This window comes from Excalfactoria chinensis, chromosome 4 (assembly GCF_039878825.1).
Source record: "Excalfactoria chinensis isolate bCotChi1 chromosome 4, bCotChi1.hap2, whole genome shotgun sequence".
NCBI lineage: Eukaryota > Metazoa > Chordata > Aves > Galliformes > Phasianidae > Excalfactoria > Excalfactoria chinensis.
The window spans coordinates 43,383,827-43,394,973 of record NC_092828.1 but is presented as its reverse complement, the minus strand read 5'-3'; the positions used below and the strand labels follow the sequence as shown (position 1 = coordinate 43,394,973).

Below are 11,147 nucleotides of genomic sequence, written 5' to 3'. Positions count from 1 at the left end.
TAGTAAAATGCAAGACTTTATTTTATCTCATTCTGTAGAATAATTACTAATGAAGGCTGGTCCAGACTTAACCTCAGCCAAAAGAAAGAATCATCTTTGATTTTGTGCTTATCATCATCAAAATGCCTTTAAAAGCTATTGCCTTTTCCTCATGACTATTACACAAGGAGCTAAGAGAGTAATGGGACAGGCAGGAATATGTCTGATAGACTAGGCCACGTTAAGAGAATTATTACTTTACAAATTGATAAATGGCTTCTGTGTGATAAAGGAAAGAACTGAAAACACTGTACAAGTCAAAAGAGTCAAAAGTGCTCCTTACTATCTATGTAAATCAGTATCATATGTTGCATAAGTCTATACTACATCTTACATTAAGCAGCAAGAAGACAGTACTTAACACGGGAGAAATATGCAAACAAATACATAAATGAGAAGGATTCTAATGTGTTCATATTCACTGCAATTAGGAAAAAAAGTCCTGTCCTGAAGCCAACAAATACCACTAGAGGGGTGCAGGCATACATTACTGGGCAGTGAAACAGACGAAGAAATTGTACTGTTAAGTGCTGCATACAACAAAAGGAAAGAGCAATGAATAACTTAGAGCATACATGCACTGGAAAAACAGGAGCTTCTTAAAGGGTATGACAATGCTATTTGTAAATTCAATTGCTGCATTTTTAGTGAAAATTATTTCAGCAGTGATTTATCTACATAGATACCAAGAAAAGTACTTCATCATACAATAGCACTGCTGTTTTTGAGACGAACACTCACCTTCATTATTCAGTCCACTGCCAAGGACTGTATGACCTCTAAAATTCTAGCAGGGGAACACGCACCAAAAAGAACAGATATAGTTTTAGACTTATTGTGGATGTTTTTAGTATCCCAGTGACATAAAGCATATCCTAGAATAGAGGGGATTTAGAGTGGATATAAAGAAGACATTTTATCTCTTGGTTAGGCACAGGGTTCTCAGAGAGGCAGTGAAAGCCCCATCCCTTCAGACATTCATCATCAGGCTGGACAGGTCTCTGATCACCTTGATCTGTAGCTGTAGGTGTCACTGTTCATTGCAGGGGAGTTGGACTAGGTGGCCCTTAAGGATCCCTTCCAATGCAAATGATTATATGATGAAACAATAAAGGTGTCTCACATATCATTTAGTTTTTAAAATTGCCATTTCCTACATACAGTGGCTCTTCTGAAGACCACTGTTTAATGCTTGGTATACCCTGCAGAGCTACATAAGACATACCAAGGATTCAGTTGTAAGCGATTCCAGCACAGTGGAGCACTAAGCAGAAGTTAAACTTGTTCCATGAAGAAAACAAACAAACAAATTCACTCCTTTCCCCATGCGAGCACCAGCTCCATACACTACATGAATACACTGTCACCATCTGCCACACATAACTTCACCCGAAAACCATGACACACTCACCGATAACTTCTGTGAACGTTTCTACATGGCAGCTCACCACGCCTCTACCTTAAGATTAAATCCAACTCAGACAGATGGCACCAGCCTGCCTGAAGGTATTATTTGTCGTATAAATATTTATTATTTTAGTAAGTTGTGCTCCAAATATACAATTTGAAAGAATATAGTTTTCTGCCTTAACTGCGATGGACAGTAAAATCCCCAGCTATGTAACATGTTCCAGAAGTCAGGATTTGAGAAGATTTGTGAATCTTGAGCCAAAAAGTTCTCTGGGCTTTCTTCAAAGTTGCTCTGACCTATGAAAATGAGAAAATAAACATCCAGATTTGGTAAGCTGCATTGATCTGAGTGTCCTATTGACAGCTCAGCCTTCTTTTCTACTGAAATCTGTTCCTTGAAAACGTTTAAGTCCTCCCGTGCACTGTCTTTTCTTAAAAGCACCTTTGTTGGAAAATTATTTGCCTGGAAGATGTTTCTTTTATTCAAGTTGCTTCTTGAGTGACAGCTCAGGCAACTCATAGACATTTCTCACACTTACTAGAACATGTTTTGCTTGTAGAGATCCACAGTTTCATGTGTCTTGCTCACAAGCAAGCCTCTGCTCCCATGAGGAAGCCAAAGCACTCCAACTAAAACTGAGATGATACCATGTCAGGACTGACAGCACACGATTCATTTAATTTAGTACAATCAGTCCTTGCAATTCATTTCCATAGCTCTCTCATTCTCCCAATGGGAGTAATTCCTTAATTTAAACAGTATGTATATCTGAACAGTTTGAAAAGTGTGGTTCTTCCAATCTGTCAGCAGAACGATAGTGAACAAGCATTCCTTTACATTTTAGTCTGTCCTACCCCTGACCAAGTCAATAGGCCAAGAAGACTTCACTTTAACCAGAGAGATGCAAAGGCAGAAGCCAGCAGGATTCTAGAAGGAATCTAGAATTGTCAGCAAGTCAAAATGAAATATAACATACATATTCTCATTTGAGCCTTAGAAATTTCATCCACAGCAAGATCTCAGACACCCAGCACACCATATAAGGGATGCATGCTGTCAAAGTAGTAAGAATCCTCTTCACCATAGCCACTTTGTGGGCACAATGCCAAAGTAATGGTTGCAGAGCACTGAAATGCTGGGTGAGGGCCGGAGAGCATGCATTGCATGAGATCTTGGGATGGAGCCTTCCTTTCCCAGTCACCACGATCAAAGGGACCTTTGGCTGCCTTGTCCCAGCAGCAGTCACTTAGGCTCTCCAATTTTATACCATACTGCCCAGCAAAGAATTGGAGAGACAGAAGCAGCAACTGGAAAATCATATTTTCCTCTTTCTTGCACAGCTCCAAAGAAAACTCAAGGTCTCTATCCAGATGCATTGCAAGGCAAAACAGACACAACTGTAATTTAATGCCACTCTCTGATGGAGCTTGCTGAGACAAGCAACAGATTCAGGACAAGAGCCTCAGCCTTGTTAATTCCACAACACACTCTCAGCTGCTTCTATTATATACATTTGGCAGACCAACATTTTCAAGCACCATATCTTATTGATCTGGAATGAAATAACAGCTATGTGAGGATGATGAGCAAACTCGTCAAGCTAGATGGGTCCATAAATCCCCAAAGGTGCATACTGTGAAATTAGTCTAATTTCAAGCCAGCATCTTTTCATTTCAGAATTGAAATAATAGCTGTGATACAATAGAGCCTCTGTTCTCTGGGCATTCTGATTCTACTAATTGTGATGCTATTTGTGCTTCAGACTCACCCCGCTCTTCATCGCCTCAGCATATTTGTCTTTGTGTTTCATTTCATTCTTCCATATTGCAAAGGATGCCATAGAAACAGTATGAAAAAAAAAAAAAAAAGGATGCTCATGAAATGAAAATTCTGCCTAAGATAGAGAAAACATAAGGATCCCAATCTGTTTATCTCAGTTGGGATAAGAAAAAAAAGAAAGAAAAAAGACCGATCACAGTGTCTAAGTACTTACAGTGGAACAATCTATCTGCTCTTGACACTCTCAGTCAAGGAAATTAGGCCAAACCCACATCCAGCATTTGGAGTATGAATCTAGACAAAGTCAGAAAACAAGAACAGCTACAAGCTCTGCAAGTTTTGCCAGAAGTCCATGGCAGGCATCATTTTTATCTTGCGCTATTTGTGCAGATGGGAAAATCAAGACCATAACCTACCTGAATAGAAATAGAAGCTGAGAGAACTGCCTATGTTGGCTGAAAACAGTTGTAGAGGCCAATTTCAAACTTTTTACAACTAGTCTGTTTTGCTGGAGAGAGGCTGCAGTATCATGCCACATTTTCTATAAAAACCACGCTTTGGTGTTTCACAATGCACTGATGCCTATGTTTATTCAAGTGAATTGAGTCCTCAGTGAGCTCTGATATCAGCTCTACACCAACCAGGTGCCAATTCATTTCCAGTCAGGCTGCAATGTAGGATATGCTCCAATTTACTTCTCATTGCTATCATACAGATAAGGCAACATTAAAACACAGAGCTCTGTCATTGAAGAAAACAATATTTCTTCCTTTCCATCAACATTTCTAGGGGATGTCTTGGCATGGATTCTTTCCTCCTGGTACTTTGCCTCCCAAAACAAAGTTCTGAGTGCCCTAATCCATACGTTTCAAACTCAAACATCACACTGATGCTTTAATATGGTTCTATACTATTCTATCATATTGTTATCACTGCATCTGAGGAGCCTAAGGACAAAAGTAAGGTCCTCTGCTCTTCACAAATAACAAGTCAATATCATTTACTATTACCTTTGCGTATAATACAATAACAGTATTGTTACTGTAAGTACACTTCTTGACATTCTACATAGCTCAAAACAGTTTAATATAGAAATTATCATCTATTAATGTAGAACAGAAATACTATCAACAGATAACAGTGCCAAGAGGAATACATTTCTGGAGCTCTTTCCTTTGCATGCAATACACCATACAAAGATATCTCACCATGGTGTTCAAGTATCCAACCAGTTATGGTTGGCCCACACATTTTGTTAAGATGCTCTGGGTTGAAAGACAATGTGTATTGAGAATATTAATTTAAGCAGTAATATAATCATTTACATTAAAACTTTTGAAAAGTTATCACCTTAACATAAAGGAAACAACATTCTGCTTCTCTAATTGCAAGATTTACAGAAACAGAACTCTTTTTTTTCCCTCCTGCAGTAAAACAAAGTACTTCAAGCACCTATTGAATAAAATTTGTGAGAAATTCATCAAAAACCCTCTTGGGAAGGCAAAAATGACAGCAGAAAAGTTATCTAAACTGGACAATGACAGCACACACTAATTTAATAAATCATTTTTACACAAAAAATTAGATTATTTTATTTTTTAAAGACAAGTTCCCCCAAATAAGTAACAATTTGAAGACTTTCACTTGTAAGAATACTTACCAACTAGACCAAAGGAAAAAGCATTGCTCTGTTTTTAATCTTTTTATAGGTATAACATGAATTTTTGCAATAAAAAGTTCAGTGCTGCTGTGGTTTTGTGCAGCTCAAAGTATGTATTTTCCCTGGAGAACAGAAATATCTTTAGTCCATGTGTTTGAACTAACAGAACTCAAACAATCGCCTAACCAGTACAGTCACATGGCTTTATGTTGAGATGCTCTCATTAACGCAGAACACTCCTGAAACAGAGAGACTTAATGGTTTTGTCATAAAAAAAAGCAAGCTGGAAGACCTGGCTTTACTACCCATAGCAACAAATGGAAATTGCTGCCAGATACAAGCATCTCCCTCAGTTTGTGCTGTTACCCAGCAGACACTTACAGTAAAGATTTTGTTTTGAATTGACACCAAAATAGTTGTTAAAGAAGACATGAAAGAAAAAAAATAAAATACAACACTTCTTGAGTTAACTGGGAAAAGACATGCCAGTCCATGGGATTTCTAGAGATGCCATAGAGTTTTTCCTCTTTCCTCCTTAGACAGTTTCAGACCAGCAGCAGGAATAGGAACAAATTCCAAGCTAATTTTAGCTTCTTTCCTATCACAAAAATCACAGAACAGATGGACAAAATGCTGTGCGATGAAACTTTCACCGAGGACTACTGCACCCTACGGAAAAACTCCCTGAAATAGCCACTTAGAAGTTGGCCCAGATCACTTCACTGAGCACAGTCTTTATTGTCTGTCTTTGGATACTTTTGGGTTCAGTACTAACCTCGATATCTGGGAACTACACATAGATCATAGAATCATAGAACGGCCTGGGTAGAAAAGGACCACAATGATCATCTAATTCCAACCCCCCTGCTATGTGCAGGATTGCCAGCCACCAGACCAGGCTGCCCAGAGCCACATCCAGCCTGGCCTTGAATGCCTCCAGGGATGGGGCATCCACAACTTCCGTGGGCAACCTGTCCCAATGTTTCACCATCCTCTGTGTGAAAAACATCCTCCTAAATGTATGTATCTGCCTTTCAGGCCTGTGGCTCCCTGAATGGAACCCAAATCTCAAAGCTGTGCACTAATGCTTCCCTTACAATTTTGGAGAGAAAACTGTGTTCAGCAAAGCCTATGCAAAAGCAGGCAGGGAGGACAGGAACCAGCTATCTACCATTAAGCAAATAGTCATTGTAACAATACATCTGAATTCCTTACTCTGCCTAGAAAATTGACTCCATGCCTCTCCTCTGATCACCTTGGGTGTCCACAGCTGTACTTTGAATGGTGAAAGAAGGATCACTGTTAATTTTTGTAGCACAGCTAGAATAAGAGGCAGCACTCGTAGTACAATCACTTTTCCAGACAGGGATAGAGGTAGAGCTGCACTGTGTGTAAGTGAATGGAAAATCCAAAGTTGGAAACAAAACCAAGAAAAGTAATTCATCCGTGTAATTACTTAAAAGGGGAAACAACAAGATTCTGCATTTTGTTCTTCAAACTGCCCAAGCAGGATGAAGTCTTTGTGGGCACCCAAGGGAACTCAGCAGCACTCTAACCACAGGGCTACTGATGTGGCAGGCACTCATCTTCAGATCTTTCTCTCTTCAACTGCCTTTATAAACAAAGCAAACATAGTTGTGTTCAGGGAGAGATGTACGTTGTGAATGTTTTCAGCTCTCAGCAGTCAGTTACAGCTCACTTTTTTCTCTCTTCTGCTTTTTGCTCACTTCCTTCGTTTAGTTACTTTAGGGTTTTTTTCTAATTGAGGTTTACTTCTTTCGGAAGAATTACTGCAAATGAGTTTGTTTTGCAAATATCATGAAGAAGGAACAAGACCTAAGTACAATGTTTACTGCAAATAGGGAATAACAGAACAGCTCTGCCATAGGACTTCTTCCTTCAGTCCACTCACAGTAAGCAGCACTCAAGCAGTTTGCCTTAGAGAAGCTAAGAGGATGGCCCAAGACTTTCCAAACATAAAACAACAGTCAGATCCTTGGACAACACAACAAGCAACAAGTAGAAGAAGCTTTCACTTCAACAATTAATTTACTATCAACAGAAGACAAATACTGCTTGTAATATCTCCTTTAAGTATTATGCATTTAAAAGTATTAACAGCGTGGTCTGCATTCCTTAAGAGCATTTTAGAAGTTTATCAGAAAAGCTCTGCTTTGACATGACCAGTTAAATGAGTGCTATTTCAGACTTGTCAACCCAGTTACTGGAGAGATTTCTCATAAACAAGAACCCTGTGCAATTCTTCAGCTCTTCCTAGGTCCCAGAAGTACAATATCTAGCAAGACTGAAATCTCAGTGCCTAAAAGAAAGTTACTCCCTACACCAACTAGAGATGGAATTTCTATTCAGCAGTGCTTGTTTTTTTTCCCATTTGTTTTGTTTTTTTTTTCCCCTCCAGTAATTACTTACCAGAGGACTGGTCTGTCAGAGCTGGTCCATCTTTGCATCTTTGCAGAATTATGACAACACAGTCAGGTTCAGTCACTGAACCTTTATACAGCTATGTCTCTATGTGAAAAGACAATTAGATCTAAACAAAGAGAAGAAATAATCATTTATTCATGTTTTCCCAGAAAACAGAGAAACAATTTATTTTTCTAGAACTCATCTATACAGCAAACACTGTATATATTTTATCATATGCATGCACATCTATATGTTTTAAGTAGCTGCTTAATTCCTCTATTTTCAAACTATTTTCAGACCTAAGTCTATCAGACAGGTAAGTACAGAAGCAACCCCTACAATTCTGTGATTTATTACACAGTCTATTTTAACTGGCCTTTAAGAGCAAGTCTTTCTCCCCATATTGCTCAAGTCTCAGCAAGGGAAAACACTACTCAAGTCAGAAGAATAAGGCGGAACAGACTGAAGATATGGCAGTTCCAACATCAGATTCCAAATTATTGGCATCTTTCAGGAAGACAAAGAATTGACTTGTCATTATCAAGTCATATTTATATTCTACATCACTTATTATGTACTTTCTTTAGAACTTTCCTGATTCTGACAGCACAGAACAAAAGTGGGGTTTATTCTTGTTTGGTTTTCATTTTTTTTCCTATTTCAAGCTTAGTACTGTATAATTTGACTTCCAGTCTCAGGGAGAGAGGAAGACGATGTCAGCTTCCCATTTTTCCTCAAGTATTTCAGAATAGCTGTGACAGTGTAACAGCCTTGGGGTAGAAGCCCACCATCAACTCATGGTGCCCAGAAAAATATATATATATTTAAAATACTCCATGGTGGCACAGAGCAAAGTCAGAAAATATTTGTAGTCTAGCTACAGCCACAGTGTACTGTAAATGCAAAGCCTGGCAGCCCAGTGGCTTCATGTAGAAAAGGTTCATACCACATTTGTCTGTACTCATACACAGTGGCCAATGAGATGCACGCAGTCCCTACCACACATGGTTTCCTCCACATTGCCCTCCAACAAGCGCATTCTTCCATACTGGGGTGCCAGAAAAATCCAATTCCTCATATAGCTCAGGAAAGATGGAGTTCTGAACTCCTTGGCTAACCCTACGCAATCAGTGCATGGCACCTACGTTAATACAGTACAACTACAAGCATGTCTATCTTTTGATGGCAGCTATACAGACCACAGTCACGAACTCTTGCTGCCGTTAACCCTCATTGCTCTTCTGAAACCACTTAAGTTAGAGACAGATTTTGTGAACTGCAGCTGTCAGCAGTTTTGTGATCCCACATACTTCTTCCTACATAAGGTCTCAAAGCCCATGAATGCCTTTATACCCCACTGCAAGTCATAAGAGCCTTCCAGTGAGCTCAGTAGCAATGCTCCAAGTCCTCAGGCAGCCATTTGTCATCTTTTAGGTAAACCCGAGCCTCATAAAATAAAATTTCTCTCCTCTGACAGCACATCGTAAGAAACATGTCAGAGTATTTTCAACTTGTGAGAGAGGAGGAGTAACACAAGAGATACAATAACTACAGAAATGGGGCAAAAAAAAAAAATGGAGGGCATGAGAGAGTTAAAGACAGCCAGTAACTATGCAAAAACACGTTAAAAGGAAAAAGCAGTAGTTAAAGACAGATTGTTTAAAAAAATAATAATAATAAAAAAATGGAAAGGCAGATAGTTCAAAATCACTCCTCTTCTGTATTGGGTTTTTTGGTGAGCATCCATAGAAGAAACAACCCTTATTGGTATTTATTAAGTTAGCACAAGAGAATCCCAGTTACTGTAAAAGCCCACAGCTACAACAGCACGAAAAACTAAGGCAGAAAGATGACACATGCAGAGTCTGTGAACGTGAGGAAAGCATTTTGGCATCTGTTTGAAAGAATGATCTACTAAAAAAAAAACACAACAAAGAACCCTTTTTGGAGGTTGGGGTCTGCGTTTCCACATGGAGTGAGGCTGTCTGTTCATTCTGATTACAATCAATGGAATGAGGTACAGACTGCAAGCAACGTTTGCTGGCATTAACACCTGTGTGTGCACCAACACAGTCAATAACAACACAACACCCACAGTTTTAACTGATTGAAACTCTTCTCATCCATAGGTAAAATTGAAATTGCTCAAAACCCTGGTATAAAAGGTGGCAGGGAAGATAGAGCCAGGATTTATTACTCAGCAACCAAAACCAAATACATAGAGAAATTAATATAAAAACATAACCGGTAGCCCTTCCAGTCCCACATGGCCAGCTGGCACTGAATGATAAGTGAAAGCACTGCAAAGTACTTTTTCTCTTGCTTTTATATCACAGCAATTTTTATATGTGGTATATGGCACACTGCCATTTCCATTTTTGAGTGCAAAAGCCTTGCACAGAGAACCGGGAGTACAGCCAATAGAACCAGATCTACTGAGGACTTCAAGTGAAAATTCATTGTTTCACAAGTGAAAAGCAAAGATATTTTTTTCTTTATTTATTCCTGATGTTCAACATTAATTATTTAATCAAACATGCTAACAATAGAAGCATATCCAAAACGGCATCCATTTGTCAATTCTGCTTAAAACTCCCTTTTACTAAAGGGCTTTACAGCTACCTATGTATGAATGGCTGAGTCCGCAACAGGTTGAGACACAGGGCCATCTCATCTCAACATCCCCAGGAGCCAGAGAAGTCACTGCACTCAGCCTTACCAACCATCTGCAGAAACCTGCAGCCTCTATAAGTTCTGACCTACTTGATGGTGTACCAAGAAGAAAATTACTGAAGGTCAGTACTCAGCTCTGTGTCACTTCTGCGCTGTTTTGGAGAGGTCAGCCTCAAAAAGGTTCAGGTAGGGCTAGATGGGGCACCGAGAAGGCATGCATGGTGGGTTGATGGTTAGATTAGATAGTTTTAGGAGTCTTTTCAATTCTTAAGGATTCTATGATTTTAAGACAGGTATTGGTGCACCAACACCACCAGAGGTAGCATTTTTTACCCAAGAAAAATGCATGACACATGCCACATGTAGAGAAAGGTGACAGTAGACATAACTGCTTTAAATAAATTTAGGACAACCCACGAAAGATAGAGGTCACATCCTGGTAATGAAGAAGGAATTACTTACCCTTTTCCAAGGGTGAGGACTCACCAAACACTCCCAAAGAAATGATCTCTAAGTAGAGAACCTCCCCATGTGGCAGCCAGCCCTTAACTGAGATTAGGGACTTCCAATCACACAGGTGAATTGCTTCCACCTGTGCTCCCAGGGCTGGCTATGCCCCATCACCAAGTGCTCAATCACTGGTTCAGGCCCTCACTTAACAGTTCCCATACACCATGTAATTGCAAACAAGCAAGTGCTCAAATGATAGTAAAAATTCTCATTTTTACTAGTACAGAACAAAGGGAAATGCATACCACCTCCAGGTGAACCACTGATTCAACTTATCCAAAAAAAATACAACAGTAAGAAGCAGCATTTACAGTAGAGATGCAGGATGCTGGGTGGATTTTTTCATTCTGTGTTTGTTGATGTAAGAGTCAAAGCATCCTTCACGTGTCTTTGTTGTTCTATTGTTTCTTAAAAAGTAACAGCAGAGCACAGAACCACGGAGACCATGACAGCCACAAAGGATAGAAGAGACACTCTCAGTACACAAAGCGTGGTTTCAAAGCATAATCCTTTATGCCAAGGGTCTCTATTTGTAAATGGCAAAGAATGTATACACCTGGTCAACTTTCTATACCAAGTATGAAGCCATAAGACTTCAGATTATTCCATTCATCCCACAGCTTTTCCATATCAGTAGCTTATTTCTGT

The 11,147-nt window shown here is 39.3% G+C and overlaps 1 long non-coding RNA gene across 1 annotated transcript; it reads right to left on the bottom strand.

The window, feature by feature from the left end:
- Window positions 1-1,340: 1,340 nt before the first annotated feature.
- On the bottom strand, window positions 1,341-10,559 carry LOC140252257 (uncharacterized). The gene is made up of 3 exons (XR_011903595.1): window positions 10,452-10,559; window positions 7,320-7,440; window positions 1,341-1,746 (listed from the first exon to the last, which is right to left on the bottom strand). It is a non-coding gene; the product is annotated as an uncharacterized lncRNA (long non-coding RNA).
- Between the last annotated feature and the right edge of the window lie 588 nt (window positions 10,560-11,147).